Source organism: Eucalyptus grandis, chromosome 3, assembly GCF_016545825.1.
Source record: "Eucalyptus grandis isolate ANBG69807.140 chromosome 3, ASM1654582v1, whole genome shotgun sequence".
Classification (NCBI taxonomy): Eukaryota; Viridiplantae; Streptophyta; class Magnoliopsida; order Myrtales; family Myrtaceae; genus Eucalyptus; species Eucalyptus grandis.
In genome coordinates this window covers 11,981,038-11,995,419 of record NC_052614.1, presented here as the reverse complement: position 1 = coordinate 11,995,419, position 14,382 = coordinate 11,981,038, and positions in this window count along the sequence as shown.

Below are 14,382 nucleotides of genomic sequence, written 5' to 3'. Positions count from 1 at the left end.
CAAAAGTTCACTATGTTCCTAATCAACTTATATGTACAATTGTTCTATTATCATTAATTAGTTTAATTTGTGCAAATGTTAAGTTCTAGGTGAGAACTATTTCAAATTCTACCAACCTACGAACTCCTACTAGGAAAAAATAATTACACGACCTTATGTAATTTCTACATTTTTCCTTAACACAAAAACATAGCATGATAATAATCAACGTATAAATAACAATCATGCTTCAACTATGCAATTCAACATGTAATGAATTTCCTACAATTGTTCTAATTTTCTAGCAGCTAGAAAATTGCAAGTATATTAAAATATATACATCATATCATTGAACCAAGCTCTACACAGCATGTATAACATCATTTGCACACAAGCTAGCTACTGTATTTCCTAAATCACAAGAAAATACTAGCCACAAATGAATAAGCTGCATTAAAACCCAAAAAATTATGCGTACATAGGGTTTCCAAAGCATTTTCATACATTTATAAAATTCAAAAGTATAACATAATTATATCACTGTGTAGAGAACACTCATACGAACCAAACGCCACCAACCACGCTCCAATCGGAGCTCACACGTGCCCCCACGCGCCGCCTGAGTGTGTGGCGCGTGTGGCGTACGCGCTAGCGAGCCAAACGGCTCCTGGCTGGTTTGACCGGTCCGACCGGTTTGATCGCCAGACCGGTTGACTGGTCCGACTGTTGACCGATCAACAGTCGGGTCGGGTCGGGTCGGGTCAACGGGTCTAATCTCGGGTCGAGTCGCCGGCTAGTGATCGGCCGGCCAACTGTCGCCGGCACTGACGTCATCGATGACGTCATCCCAGCGGTTACCGACCGTTTGGTGACATCATGGTGACGTCATCACGTGCCGGTTCGCCGATCGGCGCATGTAGCGGACGCACTGGTTGTGCCACCGCTTGAGGCGAGTGGCGCCCACGAGCAGCGGCTTCTGGCCGTGCGTGTGGGCGTGTCCGGCGTCTCCCGACGGCGCTCAATCCACTTCCGGACTCATCTCGACGAGCTCTTTCACCCTATATATTCAAAAATTAATTTTGACCAAAAAATCATTTCGAAAAATGGCCAAAACCTCATGGATCACGCGACCTCGAACCCGTTCTTCGCTCCAGTTCAATTTCGAGTTTTTCATATGGCAATTCCGACTATCAGAGATCCAAACAGTGTAGAATACAATCTCTTGATCTCAATATTAAATAGTAAATGAGAAAACTCGATGAAAAACAAGGCAGAAATCACTATCGGGCTCTAAAACCAATGTTGGAATTCAAGTCAGCGGAAGACGACTTACTTGATTCTGATGCACAAACAGCAAATAGCCCCGGAACGAACGTTGAATTGCGAATAAATCACGAACAACACTACCTCACGTTAGTCTGGATGCAATCACAAGGAAAACACCCGATTTCCATGGCGTAAATGCCGATTGTTCTTGCAAAGATGAAATGGAACGCCTTGATCTTCTTTGATGGAAATGGAGAGAAAATTTGGTGTGAATGAATTGCCAACCTACCCAACGGTTGTGTTCGGGAGGCTTTTATATGTCTCACTTCGTATCTCTCCATTAGTGACTTTCCATCGTAACGTATCAAGACGAAACGGTGCGTTCCGTTTGCACCCCATCATGGACGTACTAGCTAATTAGCTAAAGTACAACAGTTAGTTTGGAATGGATGTAGCATGGAGGTCCTACTTAAGGGCTTTTTTGTGGGACAAAAATTAGTTTGAGGTAAATATATCATGAGGTATGGATTTGAGATATACAATGGTCTTAACCCAAAAAAGAATTTGAACTTCAAGCCTCGAAAAACATCAGCATCCCAGGATAAATGTCTTAGCAAGACTTAATCATAAGAAAGCAATTTTTAAGAATCTTCAATCTCAATTAATTTCAATGCAAAACCTAATCATAAGAAAGCAATTTCAAGATATTTGCAAATATCTCACTACCACCCTCAGCTAATTTCATTACATAACCAAAACATAGTAAGTCATGTCGTGGATGTTAGGTCTGACTCGGTTAAAACAGTTCTTTGCTTTGATGAAAATTTTCTCTTACCTTCTTTTTAGCAAGTTATGTTGCATATCATTCACCTTACTTTTTAAAAACTTTCCATTCGGAGGGCTAGGAATCATCTCTTTCTACATTGTTTAGAAGCAGGTGTGTTTCGGATTGTATATATGTGTTTGCCCCAAGTTTTGAAGCGTGTAACTTCCAATACTTTAGACTATCATGTTAATGCGAAATCTCATCATTCAAATGGTGATATTAATATGACATACGGTTGAACTTGACTGAAAAGAGACTTTCATTAGACATTACTAAATCATTGCTACTTGTTGAGTGTATGTGTGGTTGAAGTTCTTGCCGCATCATATATCGGGACCACCCATAGATTAGCCACATTTCATTAGACTGACTTACATGTTGTTGTCTTATTTTCTAATTTCCGCTACCAACAACAAATAGTAAAAGTATCAAATACCTAATAATAACTTCATGGATGAATGGGATTTCGCGCGTTACGTATAACTCTTTGTAAAGAGTAATGAATAGTTCTCAATTTTCACCCATAATTTTAATTATCGATGTAAACTATCTTACTTTATCGCAATTCATTTCATTCCGAAATTTTATAAAACCGACACGCTTATTTTAAATTTAAAATTAGGAACTCCTGATTAATTGATTGTCTGGGAAGAACATAAAGTACAAATCATGGTGGCTAGCCAATCTACGCCAGAGCGCGAAGGGAGGGGCAACCAAAGTCAAAGTTTTCGGCCATCTTTCTTGCTTTGGCAGCATTTTCTCCAATTCTTTGTTCCCACCCACAAAGTCAAAAGTGTTCCGCCATCTTCTTTGCTTTGGCGGCATTTTCTTCAATTCTTTGTTCCCAACCGAAAGAAAGGGACCAGGCAAAAGCCCACAAAAATCCTACTTAAAAAGTGACCCAGTCCGAGTAGGTGACGTATTTTACCGTGAGAAAACAATTCTTAAGAATTTCTGATCGAAATTAATTTCAACGTAAGACCTCATCACGGTAGTTGTCCTAATCCATGCATCTTACCATCCTTTTAGAAAGTTAAGCTTACCATACCGACACGTTTTATCTTAAATTAAAAATTTTAAGAGTAGGCAATGAATAATTTCGTTTAAATCAATCCCAATTGGTTGATTATCTGGAAAGTCCACATCCTACGAATCATCCTTGAAAGCTATATCGAATTCAAAGCGTAAGATGGTGCAATCAAACTGAAATGAACCAGCATCTGGCTTGCTTTCTTCTTCTTTTTTCCATCCTACTCCAAAAAAGAAAAAGAAAAAGTGTGTGGTCAACATTCAACACGGGAGGACTTCTAGTTATTTCCTTAAATTTCGTCAACGGTAGTGACATACCTATCTCTATAGGTGATCGAGGTTATAAACTTGTGCTTTGAGCGAGACAAGAGAATATTGTATTGACTCTACTTACGATTTGATGCAATAGATGAAGTCAATTATAGCACAAATGGGTTTTCCAATGAGATTTGGTATAGGGATTCTTATAGAGTCCGTCAAATTTCGATCCTTGCCCCAACTCACAACATGCATATTCTTCTCCCCTTCTAGTTCTGCTTATGGTGATGTTGAAAGGGGAAACATGTGAACCTAGCAACGTTTTTGCCTTCTATAGAGGAACGAACCTGTCGTTTTCTGGCTTTCGGTCGAACTGATCTAGAAAATCTGATTTTGCCAGCTTTTGTCAGCTATAGAACACTAGGGAATAAAAGGTGTCTGGGTGCTTTTTGAAGTGTATTCCAAAGCGATGTTAAGATGCGACACTTTGACTTTGACCCTGCCCTCTGTCGTCTGTCGACTGAGATGAGACATTAGTGGAGCGAAATGGAAAAGAACATAAAAAAAAAAAGCAAAAAGCGTCCGCCGGCTCATATGCTAGAACAAGAAATGAGGATTGGTTTAGCCCGATCACGGGGACTATCGATGGAACCAAGTTTTTTTCCGGCTCAGATGGTGAAAAATGTGCACATGCGCAGCACCGCCGAAGACCCATTTGTTTAGAATGCTGTTATATCGCAGAATACGACAAACAAACGTTAGGGGGCTGCAACTGCTACGAGTACCATACGCCAATCCAAACAACAGCATTTTTTTTTTTTTTTTTTGGCTTGAGTTAAAATAAAAGTTTTTTTGGTCAGTCCTACTCTATTCCTATTCTACACTCACTCTTAGACTTTTGCCCTGCCTCTTGTAGGGCGTGAGAGTCGAAACCCACTCATAAAATTTACGCGTCCCCATCCCATCCCCCCTGAGAAAGTGGGGATTTGAACCCCCATCTCCCCTTCCATGTTGGAAGAATGGCCACTGGGGCGAATCTCAGTGGTTAGTTAAAATAAGAGTTTACTAGCATAAGAATCTTTTAGGCTATTGTGTAAATAATGACTTGTTCTAAATAACAAATTCTTAAAAGAGTAGAACTTACAATAACGACAACTTATAATTATTTATTATTTAATTTTTTTGTAATTGAACAAATTATTATTTTTACGGTAGATTAAATGCTTTGTCATCCAATCATTTCTATTAAAATAATAGTCAAAATGGAAGTCTCAAAACTTCTTATATTATGATACACAAAATTTCAAATCTCAATTACATCTCATTCATAAAATTTCATAAAATTTGGTTTATTTTTCTTTTATATTCTTTTCGATCAACATTCATTTTGGCTCCACATATCCATAGCCAAAAGTGAGCCACTTTGAGTTAGAGACAGAATTAGAACTTCGCGGCTGGGAAAACATTGACATTCATGCATGTGTAAATCTCATAGCAATAATTAATCATAGGAAGCCAAATCTTAGGCATTAGAGATAATTAGGATAGTTCTTTAGAATATCTTCTTATATTAGACATGGTTAGAATACTTTTATTGGTTTTCTGCATCTCTCAAAATTGTGGCGTATCTCTCTATATTTGTAAATGTTATATTAGATAATCATATCATAAATCATAAAATAAGGTACACAAAATTCCTCCAATCCTTCACCTAACATTTAAGAATGTCCATTTGTAGAATCCCAATTTGATTACCTAGAAAGCCCTCGCTAAATCACAGTTGAAAGTTCAATCTAATTCAAAGCGCGAGATACCGAAATCATCTAGCAAATTGGTTGCTTTCTTTTTCTTCCAACCTACTCCAACGAAAAAACTGTCCGATCAACGTTCAACGTTGGTAACCACCAATCTTTTCTTGGCGCTAAAGTTTGTCGATCCCTCGCCTCTGCGAGTTTTCTCTCTACCTCATGGTAGCATCTCCCCCCCATTTTTACAAACCCTAAACCCTAAATCACTTTGGTGTTCTTCCGTAATCCATCACCAATCTCCTGTTTTTTTTTTTTGGTAAAGGTAAGATCCAATCTCCTGTTTCGTCTCTCCCCAGGCTCCAAAAAGGAAAATCAAAAAAGAAATGTTACTTCTAAGTAATAAGGTTGGAACTTGCCTCAGCAATTCACTGGGTGCTTCTGGATTCCATCGGTTGGGATGATTTGAACGAAAGCATTGTATAGGTGGAGTGTTGATCGCTGCTCTGAGTACTGATCTTGAGTAGATTATCAAATATATCTTTGTTGCTTCCATTTGTTTTTCTTTTGAGTTGTTGCTTTGTCGATGAGATCTGAGTGGTAGAGGTCAGGATATCGAAATAGCTTAGTTGGGTTTTCTCGGGGATGTCGGTAGTCTAGCTCTGATCCTCCCTAGACAAGCGATTGACAGTTAGTGAAAATGGAAAGCAAAGAAGAAATGAGATGAGAGTGGCTGCCTTATGCAAAAGCCTTGGACACCTGTGGTATGAGGAAGATGTAGTTGAAGTGTCGGATGAAATACCCCCACAGAAAAGGGAGGAATGTTGACGTACTCTCTACGGCAAATTGTACTCCAGACCCAATGTGAACTATCCTGCCTTCATCACTACAATGAAGAAAGCATGGAAAACAAAAGGGGTTACATGCTCTCAGAAGGAACTAGGGCATTTCACATTCGTTTTTCAATTGGAGGAGGAAAAACAACGAGTAATGAGGAATTCACCTTGGTCATACTCTACCAATTTGCTCGTTTTGAAACAGTGTCTCCCTGAAGTCCCTGAGCATTGCTATGAATTCACTAGGGCAGCTTTTTGGGTGCGCATTGGAGGAGTTCCCCCTGGGTGGAGAATAAACAAAGTGTTAACTAATCTGGGTAAAAGGATGGGAAATGTTATAGAAGTTCAACTCGACTCAACAAATAATGTTCAGAACAGAGGAGGTAGAGTTAGAGTTGAAATTGATTTGACCTTACCTTTGAAATCGGGAGCTATTCTGGATATCGGTAACAATTGGCTATGGGTGGAATTCAAGTACGAGCGTCTCCCACATTCTTGTTTCTCTTGTGGCGGTGGACACTATGCAAGCGGATCGTCTTGAAGTTCCATATGCAACTTCACCCTGGGCAATGAACAAAAAAGGGTTATATGGACCCTAGTTGAAGGCAGAGACCAGTGATCACAGCCCTTATTGGGATGCTTTCTATGGGAAAATGGAGGAGGAGTTTGTAGTGGAAGAGACAGTACCTGTTCCATCTACCCAACCTAGTGGAATGGACTTCATTGCTCGAGAGGCAGCATCTGATATGCAAATTGTAGCCTGCAGCAAAAAACGATCAGAAAGCAGTCTAGAAAAGGAGATAAGCCCAGTAAATGTACCTATTGTAGTAGAAGACCGAGATCGTGGAAAACAGGTATTATGCTCTGAATCCCAAAAACCACTGTTATCAAAAGTTGGGAAAAGCAGCAAAAAGAATATGAAAGTACAAAAGGCAAAAAAACAGAAATGCATACCAGAAACATCTCCTCTCCTCACAGATGATGCAGACCTTTTGGAGACCCTGGCGAAATTGATCAAAGATGGACACGAGTGGGCTTTGGTGGCTAGCCCTAATAAGCCACCACTGAAGCCATGAAAATCGTTAGTTGGAAATGTCAGGGGCTGGGCAACCCCTTGACAATCCAGGAACTAAGAGCTCTAATAGCTCTCGAAAGGCCCAGTTTACTTTTTCTCATGGAGACAAAAAATAAAGCAACTATGGTGGAAAAGATCTGCAAAAAGCTTCAATTCCAGAACCTCTACTTAGTTAATCCAACAGGAATAGCAGGGGGACTGGCTATCATGTGGCAAGAGGAAATTGCTTTAAAGGTGCAAGCTAGTTCAAAACAGTTCATAGATGTGGAGTGTACTGACACTGAAAGTAAACAAATTATGCAGATAACTTTTGTCCATGCATCTACTGATTTTGGGGAACGAATGACTTTATGGCAACTACTGGGAACTCTTAAGCCTCCAATTTCTATTCCGTGGATTTGTATGGGAGATTTTAATGAGATATTGTATGTATGGGAGAAAGTTGGGAAAAAAGAAGCGGACAACAGAAGAATTGCAGCATTTAGAAACATGCTTAATGATCTTTCCCTAATGGATGTAGATAGCCACGGATGTGCATATACATGGGCTAATAACAGGGAGGGGGCAGATTTGGTCAAAAAGCGACTCGATAGAGTGCTCTGTACTTTAGAGTGGCGAGTTACCTTTCATGAAGCTGAAGTCCAGGCTCTTCCAGCAGTAGGATCAGACCACAGTCTTCTTGTCCTTCGACTGTATCCTGGAGTAAAGAAGAGAAAGAAATAGTTAAAATTGGAAGCCTTCTGGACAGACCATGCAGAATATTAGGAAGTTATCCAGCAGTATGGGCTGAAAAATCAATTCAAATGTCCTCTTTCTCAGAGAAATTATGGAAGACATCACAAGTATTATCTACGTGGAGCAAAGAGAAGTTTGCTAATGCTTATACATAGATTAAAGAGCTTAATCAAGCCTTAACAGAAATTACGAATCAAACAACTCAGCATACGAGTAAGCAGAAAGTGCAGAACATCATCAGTCAAATAGAAACATTGAGAAAATAGGAAGAACAGTTCTGGGGAATGAGATCACGTATCAAATGGTTACATTGGGGAGACAAAAACACTAGATTTTTCCATGCTACAACAATCAAAAGGAGGCAGCAAAACCGTATTACTATGCTGCAATTAGAAGATAATAGCTGGTGCAGAGATCCCACGATTCTACAGAAACATATCCAGTCTTTCTATGAGAATTTATATAGGACCGAGGGTCCAAGAAATTACCAACTGTCCTAAACCAATGCCCATCCCCAATAACAGAGAATATAAATGAAGAACTGGTGGCAGTACCTTTATTGGAGGAAATTCAAGTAGCTGTTTTTCAATTGGGAGCTTTCAAAGCCCCCGGCCCTGATGGATTTAATGGTATTTTCTACCAACAATCATGGGAAACTATAAAAACTGACTTGAGGCAGCTAGTTCAGGATTTCTTCTAGAAGAGCATTCTTGATCCCCGACTCAACTAGACCCACATTGCTTTGATTCCTAAAGTTAAATGCCCTGAAAACATCAGTCAATACAGACCCATTAGTCTGTGCAACTTCAGTTATAAAGTCATCTAAAAAATTTTAGCAAACAGACTAAAGAGGTGGTTGCCACTTATCATTGAACTAGAGCAGAGTGCTTTCGTTCAGGGGAGGCAAATTCAGGACAATATCTTCATAGTACAGGAAGTTCTGCATCAACTACGCATAACAAAAAAGAAGAAAAAACATCAGGCCATCTTGAAACTTGATATGCAGAAAGCATATGACAGGATTGAATGGGATTTTATGAGGGATAGTATGATGTACATGGGTTTTAGTGCTAAATGGGTCTCCTTAATTATGCAATGTATATCATCAGTTACCTTCAGTGTGAAAATCAATGGAGAACCTACCTCCTTCTTCCATCCTTCGCGAGGACTCAGACAATGTGATCCACTCTCACCCTATATCTTCATTCTGATGTCCAATGTGTTGACCTGGTTGATGAAAAAAAACATTAGCAGATGGTACAATCAAAGGCATACAGATAAATAGATCTTGCCCTAAGTTGTCACATCTGATGTTTGCCGATGATGTTATATTTTTTTATGGATGGAACTATTACAGAATGCTAGAATCTAGCCCAAATACTTAACCAATATTGTTATGCTACGGGTCAAGCAATCAATTTAAACAAATCAGGGGTGTATTTTAGTGGTAACTGCCCAGCATTATTAAAACGCAACTTGGCCACAGAATTGAGAGTCCCTGCTCTATAGAAAACAGGAAAATATTTAGGCATACCTACCGAGTGGGGTCAATCTAAGAAAGAGTTGTTTGCATGGATTCTGGCTAGAGTAAATTCAAAGTTAGAAGGATGGAAAGAAAAATTACTTACAAAGGCAGGAAATGAAGTATTAATCAAAAGTGTTGTGCAATCCCTACCTACCTATGCAATGTCCATATTCAAGCTGCCCATGTCTATCTGCAGATCCATAGAAAAACGAATTGCGTCATTTTGGTGGCAGAAGGGTGATGCTAAAAGAGGGATGCACTGGAAAAGTTGGGAAGTCTTGAAAACTCGAAAAGATACAGGTGGACTTGGTTTTAAAGATCTGCTTACCTTTAATAGAGCCATGCTAGGCAAGCAAACTTGGAGATTAGCTTCCTCCCCTTCGGCCCTATGGAGCAGAGTGCTGAAAGGGATCTACTTTCCCAATGGTGATGTCTGGACAGCTGCTAAGGGACACCGGCCATCATGGGGCTGGCAAAGTTTAATGCTTGGCAGAGACACAATAAAGAACAACATCAAATGGTCAGTAGGGGACGGGAACTCTATTCGTATTAGAGAAGACAGATGGCTTTCACAAGGAGTAATAGGCGGTCAAGCAAACCAAACATAGCCTATTTTAGTGTCTGAATTGATACATGCAGAATCTAGAGAATGGAAACAGCAGATGATCCATCAGCTCTACGGAGCAACTATTGCAAACGAGATATTAGCAATCCCCCTAAGCCAACAATCCAAGCCAGATTCGCTCATATGGATAGGCAACAGAACAGGGCAATACTCTGTCAAGAGTGGATACAACAGAGCCATGGTAACAACAAGCAAATTAGATCAGAACCAACCCTCCTGTTCATTTCAGCCACCACGTACCTTATGGACTCAAATATGGAGTCTTGATGCGCCACCAAAGGTTCGTTCTTTTCTCTGGAGCCTCTGTCAAAACGCTCTTCCTACGAGGGAGAACCTGTATAAAAGGAAAAAAAATTCAAGACCCATTATGTCAGTTCTGCCACTCTAGCATCGAAACTACAGAGCACCTTTTCTTCTTATGTAAATGGACAAAGAAAGTATGGGATGACCCGAGATTTGAAAAGATCATACCCAACAGCAGTATTAAACGAACGGATCAGTGGATCTTCAACGCTTTTAGAAGCGATCAGCTCTCACCTGCTCGAGAGCTCACTGGTATGATTCTATGGAACATCTGGAAGGCGAGAAATAACTGGATTTTTCAAGCAAAAGACCCCAGACCAGCAGATCTACTGATTTCGGCATAGGAACAATAGATATCTTTCAGCCGAGGAAAATCGAAACAAAATGTACGACCACTCAAACGAGACAAACCTGATCAGTGGCGACCTCCGGAAGGGCAGGATTTGAAGCTAAACGTCAATGCGGCATGGTGTTCAGGCGAATTTCTGTGCTCTATGGCTGGAGTCATGCGCGATTCGTCTGGAAGAGCTCTCGAAGGCTTCGCATCCACGGCTAGCGTTTCTTCGTCGAACAAAGCGAAGCCGAGGCGATTTTACACGGGATCTTATAAACCCAGGAACTTCAGTTGCCACACGTGAGAGACTTCGGAAGTCGAACTGTGAAGTGGTCAATAGAAAGCGACTGTTCAGTGGTGGTAGATATGGTAATGGGCTAGGCCAAACCTTCATGGAATCTAAAAGTAATTGTGCAGCGTTGTAGGAGTGCGCTAATTCAAAGCAACAATATCACGGTGATACATTGCCCACGCGAAGCAAATGCCGCAGCAGATTGGCTTGCACGGAACCATCGGCTACATAATCTCCCATGTAATTGGTTGACTTCACCCCGTTTCCTCTATGGAATATTTTATGTGCAGATATTTCTCTATCTGTCTTATGTAAGATTCTACCTTAATCAGTAATAGATAGTTCTCTTTTGACCAAAAAAAAAAAAAAAAACGTTCAACGTTGGTGGGCTTCGAGTTGTTCCCCTGAATTTCATGTGGAGATCAGGCAATCGATCACCTATGCCCCCTTCTGTAATGGTTTCTGCAGGGTTGGTGGCATGCCTATCTCCATAGGTAACCGAGGTTACAAGCTTGTGCTTAGGGAGAGACAACATAACACAACCGATAAGATGGATAAAATCAGTTACTGCACAAAAACTTGGATTTTCCGATGGGATTTGGTATAGGGTTCTTATAATTTCCCTTGAATGTCTTAAGAAATCTAAATGTCCGACGACTTTGTGAAAATTCAACCGAATGATATACATCTAGTTGATTAGAGAGGAAAGAAAAAATTGTGCTAGCTAGGATACAGGGAATCCTAATTTCATTTGTTGCAAAAGAACTTTACTATTTAAGTAAACAAAGATTTTTACATAGAGTTAATGAGTAAATTAGTTCTTTTTTTAGAGTGATGAGTATTTCAAAAGATGGTTTATATTCAGAATCTAAATTTGAAAGGAAAAAAATTTGCAAAAGAGTTTCAGATGAGATCACGTGACGGAGGAGTTGAATTACTATTAATATACTCTTTCTTATGATAAGGAGGATCACTTTAAATAACCAAGCAGGGAAGGTCTATTGTCTCATGGATTAGTAAAATGTCCACCGACACTTGGATTAGTGGTCTAAGCATGAGAACCATAGTATTTGATAACACAGAATAAATTTGTACCGTGAGCTTAACTCACTTGTCAATTTGATTGTCCATAAATACTGAAATCAGCCTGAAGAAAATTTGTTAATATAAAAAGTGTACTTATGAGTATTTTTGGCCCAAAAACGTAATATTCGCTAGTTTTTTTGGTAAGAGTGCCGATTTTTTAAATCGAGATATCCTAATGCTTTGCTATCAAATATAAGGGATTATACCATGACATACTCAACGTTACACCATCGTCTTGACATATGGTGGACAATAAAAGAGAAGTACCTTAATTTCAGCAACGGTACTGTGAATTGTACACGAAGGGACCGGCCTTTTCTTCCCATCAAATCTGTCACCTCTCCATTGCTCGGGAGTGTAGATAATAACAGGCTTGACTAAATCAATTGCTAGGTATCACATATTGTAGGAATCAAAGGTATGTTTTCTTTCTTTTTGGGTCGGGGAAATCAAAGGTACGTTTAACTAGTTTAACATATTCCTATAAAGATGAATCATATTTCGTTGGCTCTTTGACTTTTCCCCCTTTCGTTGGAGTCACGAGTGGAGCAAAATGGAATGGAAAAAAAATGGAACATTCATTCACACCATAATCTTAGGATTTTGGCAAATTTTAGGACTTTGAAACGAGGTTAAAAGCCGTGGGGTCCAGCCGAGCAAGAAGCAAGAGCAAACTAACACATTTTGCTTTATATGACGAGCTGATCGAGATCTCTAGCTCCAACCCTGGAGAGTCTCTCTCTAACCAGAAAAAAGACTCTCGACCACCCCCGCCCCCACACCCCACCCCCCACCCCCAATTATGACGAGACTAAAATCGTCGCCTCCCCATATTCACTCCTTCCTCTTTTTCTTCTACATCCCCTGTCTCGTCTTCCTCTGCTTCCCCTCCCATGTTGCAGAGTCTCAAATCCAAGATCAAGAACAGCAGGTCCTGTTGAAGCTGAGGCAATCCTGATTAATTGATGGCCTGGGAAGAGCACAAATTAGAAATCATGGTTGTTAGCCAATCTACATCACCGCGTGAAGGGAGTGGCAAGCCAAGTCAAAAGCTTCTACCGTCTTGCTTGCTTTGACAGCATTTTCTCCAAATTCTTAGCTCCCAACTAAAAGTGAAAGGAAGTGAAAGAAGTAGAAATATTTTGAAGGTAGATTGTAATTCATTCACTTGATTGTTCTTATACATGTACACATTTATAGTATGAAAAAGAGAGTAAATGAAGGAATAAATAATATTACAATCTAATTACATTTTCTTACTTTATTTCTAAATCTTTTTATTGAATATGTTATAATCGAAGTCAAGAATAACATCGTAATAATCACTATCTTCTCCAACAAAAAGGAAAGGACAAGGGCGAAAGCCGACGCAAAAAATCTACTCAAAAAAGCCAAAGAGTCTACGGTCAGCGTTTAACGTTGGAGAAGTTCCGGTCGTCCCCTTGAATTTTCCCCCAAGGCGTGTGTAGATCAGGAGGTACTCCCCTGTTTTTCCCTGGTTTTCGCATCGCAGGGTCAACATCTCACATGATGGTACACACCTGTCTCTATAGGTGATCCAGGTTGCAAGCACAATGATTAAGACTAGGGCGGGACAAGAGACCAGTAAACATCGTGAAGATTTTGTGCACATTTAATTTAGGATATGAAAAATCTTAAATTAATATATTTGTGGTAAATTTATTATAAATTATTTTTTTAATTATTAAAAATTCCAAATTGATATATCTAGGATAAATTCCAAATTAATTTTTTTAGAACAAAAAACCCAAAATTAGTATATCTGTGATATATTTACTTTTCATTAATTTTTTAAAATTGGATTAATGCCACAAAAAAATACAAATTGGTACACTTGTGGCAAACGGAGAATAAAACTCCAAATTGGTACATCTATCAATGATCATGTGTTATCTAATTTAACAATTTAATAGTAAAATTTAATAAAAGTAACGAAGGGTAAATTTATTACGAGTGTACTAATTTTAAGTTTTTTGTAATAAAAAAAATTAGTTTGGGTAAATTTGTCACATGTATATCGGTTTGTGAATTTTCATGATATTGACCCTTCAATCTGTAAGTGATGCGACGGTCAAAACCAATCATGTGAAAAACTTATGTTTTTGAGTTGGTTCGATGTGGGGTCTCCAATCAAATGTTTTAAGAAATGTTAATACCTGACAACGCTACGGAAATTCATCCAAATGATATATATTATACTTTATAATTTGTTTGTGACTTTATATAATTATTGTCGATCTGATAGCAAATGTTGTAATGGTTACTGTTATATGACTATTCTTCCTTTTCTCTTCTTAAAATGAGGAAAAAAAAAAGTGATTAGAGAGAGGTCACGATCTGTGAACATATAAATATTTGATACCTGTGGTTACAAAGGTTTGAGGACAGTTGAAATTGATTAGGCAAGATTGGCCACCACGTAATAAAGTCTGTCAGAATAAATAAAT